Below are 6,050 nucleotides of genomic sequence, written 5' to 3' on the forward strand. Positions count from 1 at the left end.
AGAAAGGAACATCTCTTAAGAAGAGTATTTTGGTGGGATGTCTGGGTGGCTCAGGGGTTGAGCATCTGCCTTGGGCTCAGGGCATGATCCTGGAGACCCTGGATCGAGTCCCACGTCAGGCTCTCTGCATGGAGCCTGCTTCTCCCTCTGCCTGTGTCTCTGCCTCTCTCTCTCTCTCTCTCTCTCTCTCTCTCACTCTCTCAAATAAATAAATAAAATCCTTAAGGAAGAGGAAGAGGAGGAGGAGGGGGATGATTTGGAGCAGATAAAAACAACAGATGTACACTACAAACGGCAACTCCTCCAGACCCCAGGGTTGGGCTAAGGGATCCTGCAGAGCCACACCAGCACTGTTTCAGCCAGCTTCCCTGGGGCTTCCCAGGGTGAGACAGTTCACTGGCAACAGCCATAGGAAGCCAGAAGCAGAGTGAACTGGTTTGTTCCTAGCACTGGACTCTGTGAAAGGAGGAGTCACTTTCCAAACTGTCTCTGGGACTGTTTGTATTTGGTAACCCCCTTAGTCAAGAGACTAAGTCAAGAGACAAAGGCCATGACTTCCTTGAGACTCTCAGAGGAGGGGAAGAATCCTGTCCCCTTGGAGTCTAGGCAGGAAGGAGTGGAAGGCAGGACCTAGGGATAGCAGGGCCCTAAGGAAGAGCTCATCATGAACTCTTCAGCAAAGAGCAGGATTGTGAAAAAATTAGTCCTGAAGGAGCACAGGCAAGAACGGGGCAGTGGGTCCACCAGAAATAATGGCTCTTTGCCAGCCTCTGTCTATGAAGTGTAAAAATGTATTGGATGCTGTACAATAAAGTCCTGATAGTTTTTTTTTTAATTTTATTTATTTATTTATTTATGATAGTCACACACACAGAGAGAGAGAGAGGCGGAGACACAGGCAGAGGGAGAAGCAGGCTCCATGCACCAGGAGCCCGATATGGGATTCGATCCCGGGTCTCCAGGATCGCGCCCTGGGCCAAAGGCAGGCGCCAAACCGCTGCGCCACCCAGGGATCCCAAGTCCTGATAGTTTTATATTTCTTTTTTGTAGTGCAAGTGTCTGGCATCCACTTTGATTGCTAAGGCATCCATTTCAAAGAGGACTATCTCAAAAAAAACACATTTCCAGCCATGTTAGGTAAAGAGCCAGGCCACCTCCTTTGTTTTAGAGATATTGGTTGAGTTTGATAACTGATCATTTGTGCCACTTGTCTTTTATCCCCTGAGCTTTAAATTCCTGCTCTTATGTTTTAAATTCACCAAAAAAGAGCATGCCTATAAAACCCTAGGTCCCCCACCCTTGACCGCAATAAAAACAGAACCCCAGTCCCATGATTCCCTTTACTGGCAACTTTCCTGTGTCACCCCAGGGGTGCTGTGTAATTTCCAGGTCTTGTAAGTAATAAGTCTTTCTTTTTTTTTCAAAGTTTCCTGATGGTTGTTGCTGGAAGGTGCCTTATACTCATAAGAACCACAAGAGTGTGTCCAGTCACAACATTGGTTTGAAAAAGGAAGATGTCTGTGGGAAGCTCACTGGTGGGAGGTGAGTGCCCCCCCCTGGTATTTCTAATCAATATTGACAGGCTGAGACTAGCACAAAGCAGAGTCAAATGACTCCCAGCATTTGGATGGGAGTGTCAGACAGAAAATGAAAAGCCTCAGAAATACCAGAGGACTATCACTGGGGACATAAAACTGCTACACAGAGTTCTTGATTACAAATGATAGAAACCAAGTCTGAGTAACTTACATTGAAGAGGAACTTGTTGAAGAATATCAAGAAGCTCACAAAACTGACAGGAAGGAAAGTAGGCAGATGCCAAAGGAGACCAGATGACCTGAGCCACAGCCAATTTCCAAGCTCCTGCCATTGGAGCAACCTGATAGCTGGTGCTCAGGCAATGGAGCACAGCAGCCACCACCATGACCAGCCACAGGATGCTCCTGCTGCTGCTGTCAGAACAAGTTCTCAACTGTCCACTACTTTTTTGTGTCATTTCCCCCAGATTCAAAGTCCCAAATGGGAACATCCAATTGGCTGAGTCTAGGGGATTGCTCACTCCCTGACTGGGGCTCAGAGAAAGCAAGCAACCAACAGCACTCTGGCTTTTGGGGTGAGAGGTGAGGCACTGCCTTCCAGCAAACCCTACTGTGCTGGGTTTTCCAGGCGTAGGAAACTGATGTTTGATGCTAGCAGCCTTAAGGCAGAAGTCAAGGTAAGGCCCAAAGAGATGACCGGGCACAGACCCCTCCACCACACTAGCCATTGAATTCTCTAAATCTCAGCTGGATGATAAGGATAGCATCTGCCACATCATGGGTGAAGGGATTAGAGATTATGTCTAGGCACTGGAGAGTCTATGTACAGAATGCATGCAGTAGGTCCTTATACTCTAATGCTCTGAGAGAGGAGTTATTCCTGATTTAAAGGCAAGGTTTAGCAGGGCTGAGGGACTTGCTGAAGGTTTGACACTGACCAGTAAGGAGAGGATTTGCAGCCAGAGCTGCCTGAACCAAAAGTTTAGCTCCTTCCACAGCTCAATGCTGCTGGTCTAGTTGGAGTCCAGACCAACAGAGGCTGAGAAGGTGAGGTGGCAGGTGCTCCATGAAGGCTGAGATGCAGGTGGGGAGAGAAGACCACCTCTCTAGATGACATGTTATCCCTAGAACGTGGCACTCCCTCATTTCCTTCCTTATAAGCTTTATTGAAAAGGGAAAAAAAGATTTTTCAGCTCAGTAAACATGTGTCCTTAAGACAGCACGTCAAACACCTCTGCAGCAAAAGGTGACTCATATTAATAATCACTGGCCTAGGGGATCCCTGGGTGGCTCAGGGGTTTAGTCCCTGCCTTCAGCCCAGGGTGTGATCCTGGAGTTCTGGGATCAATTCCCACATCGGGCTCCCTGCACGGAGCCTGCTTCTCCCTCTCCCTCTGCCTGTGTCTCTGCCTCTCTCTCTCTCTCTCTCTCTCTCTCTCTCTCTCTCTCTCCCCCTCTCTGTGTGTGTGTGTGTGTGCGTGTGTGTGTGTGTCTCATGAATAAATAAATAAAATCTTAAAAAGAAAAAAAAGGGGGGGTGTTACATCTCATAAACCCAGCAGCCTCTCTACAGATCTCTGCTACGAATTTCAGTAAGCAGTCTTTTTTTATCTGATACATCAAAATCTGGGAACACTCATAGAAGTGCAAGCACATATAACTGTATGTTTAACATAAGCTTTATTAGAAACAGCAGTTGAGAATGACTCCAGTAACTATTAAGAGGTGAAAGCATGCCCCATACCTCCCCAAAAGCACCATTCACACAATCCATTTGGAGGCCTAACTTCTGATCATTCCAGGCTGAAGCTCACTTGGGAGCATGGAACATCTTGAACAAACCCTCACTTGGAGTCCCTGGGCATGACGTCCTCTCTTCCTGCCCCCAGGCATCTTCTTAGAATCTGTAAGGACATCAGGAATCAGATGCCAGAGCTCCTGATGAAGAAGCAAGGCTAGAACTTGGAGCTGGGCCCTCTGAATGCCAAGAACCCACTCATCAGCCCCAGGAAAAAGGGTGAAGCAGGAGGGGTGGAGAAGGAAGAGGGAAGTGGACCCTGCCAGAAGCAAACCTCAGCCCCTCTACATCTTCCTTTCCCAAGCCATTCTGTATTCATCACTGATATTAGTCTTCCTGCTTGACAGACAAGGAATTCAGGCCCAAAGACTTCGACTGACCCAGCAAGCAAGTGGAAGAGTCCAGACCAGATGATAATAAGAATAGCCTTCATTAGTTTCCATTTGCAGGTTCTCAGCTAGAACCATATATTCATTTTGTAACTGAATCCCCACCAAAAAAACCTCTATCAAATAGACACCATCATTATCTCCATTTTACAAATGAAGGAATTAAGAACTAGAAAAGTTGATTTTCTAGAAATTTCTCAAATGACCAAACATATTTTCCATATAACTTGAAATTCTATTCCTAGGTAAAAAATGAAAATATACACGCACATAAAAACTTGTACTTGACTGTATATAGCAGCATTATTTGTAATAGCCAAAAGGTAGGGGTGCCTGGGTGGCTCAGTTGGTTGGGCATCTGACTTTTGATTTCAGCTCATGTCATGATCTCAGGGTCGTGAAATCAAGCCCCGTGTCAGGCTCCAAATCCAGCGTGGAGCCTGCTTAGGGTGTTTTCTCTCTCTCTCTCTCTCTCTCTCTCTCTCTCTCTCTCTCTCCTTCTGTCCCTCCCCCCAACTTATGCTTTCTTTCTCTTTCTAAAAAAATTAAAAATTAAAATACATTGTTTTAATAGCCAAAAGGTAGAAACCTCCCAAATATCCGTGCAGCAATTATACAATGGAATATTATCCCTCCATACAAAAAGAATGAAAGGGATGCCTGGGTGGCTCAGCGGTTGAGCATCTGCCTTTGACCCAGAGTGTGATCCCAGGATCCAGGATTGAGTCCCACATCGGGATCCTTGCATGGAGTCTGCTTCTCCCTCTGCCTGTGTCTCTGCCTCTCTCTCTCTCCTCTCTCTCTCTCTCTCTCTCTCTCTCTCTGTGTCTCATGAATAAATAAAATCTTTTTAAAGAATGAAATACTGAGATATTTGAACGTGGATGAATCACTAAAACATTATGCTAAGTGTAAGAAGCCAGTAACAAAAGGCCACATATTATAATTCCATGTATATGTAATACCCAGAAGAGGGAAATTTATGAAATGAAAAGCAAGTCAGTGGTTGCTTGGTTGGGGAAAGGGGAGGAATGAGTTGATAGTTAAAAGGTACAGGAATTCTTGAGGTAATGAAAATGAAAACTGACTATGGTGAGGTTGAACAGATGACTGTACTAAACACCATTGAATTACATACTCTAAATGGGTAAAATGTATGGTATGTGGATTATATCTCAAAAAAGCAATTTTTAAAAAAGAAAAGTTATTTTGTTCTAAGTTGCATAAACAGACATTTCTATATGGTGTCCCGCATGTCCACACAAATTTAAAGTTTTAGTCTAACATGTAAATTAAATCAAAAGATCTCCCAGATTCCATGTAATAAAAAGTGAGCCAGTACAAACCAGAGCCAGACCTAGTATTGTCTTTTTTTAAAGATTTTATTCATATATTCGTGAGAGACACACAGAGAGAGGCAGAGACACAGGCAGAGGGAGAAGCAAGTTCCCTGCAGGGAGCCTGAGGCAGGACTCAATCCCAGGACCCCAAGATCACGACCTGAGCAAAAGGCAGACATTCAACCACTGAGCCACCCAGGTGCCCCTAACATTATCTTTTAAACCATTTAATCCAAAAGAATCAGAATGCTGCTTCTTTCTTGAGCCTCTGGCTGACTGAATGGTTTCTATTCAATACAAGGGGTCTGGAGCCTGCCCATCTTTTCAAGGCTAGAGAAGAAGAAACAAGCTCTCTGGTGATACTGCAAGGAGGTGCAAATTGACTTTAGGAAGCACATTCATCTGTGTACCTGGGAATATTGGGAAATTACTTTCCTCAGAAATGGTCCCATCTTAGTGCCCCATGGGCATGGAAATGGAAAAGTGAGAGTCAGCCATTGCCCCCAAGGCTGTTCTGTACCTAGCAAGTAACTGGAACTAAAGTTCTTCAGGGTTAGCCAGGGTGATGGAAATGCTGACTGCCTAATAGGTGGTGGCACCAGACTAGGACTTCTAGACCAAACTTGGCATCCTGAGCTACCCAGAAGAGGAGGGTAATTGAAGAGAAGTGCTCTGTTCAATAGCACTAATAATAGCCTAATAGCCCACCACCACCAGCATGCCACGCTCCACCCCGAGAAGAAAACAGGAAGGGTTTATGGACTGAAAGTGTCACTAAAGAACATGGAGCCCAGCCCCAATATTTAAAATAGGAAAACAGGGGCACCTGGAGGCTCAGTCAGTTAAGTGTCTGCCTTCAGCTCAGGTCATGATCCCAAGGTCCTAGGATCAAGCCCCCATTGAGTTCCCTGCTCAGCAACCAGCCTGCTTCTCCCTCTCCCTTTGCCTTTGCCCCTGCCCCTGCTTATTCTCTCTCTCTCTCTCT

Source organism: Canis lupus, chromosome 13, assembly GCF_048164855.1.
Source record: "Canis lupus baileyi chromosome 13, mCanLup2.hap1, whole genome shotgun sequence".
Lineage (NCBI taxonomy): Eukaryota > Metazoa > Chordata > Mammalia > Carnivora > Canidae > Canis > Canis lupus.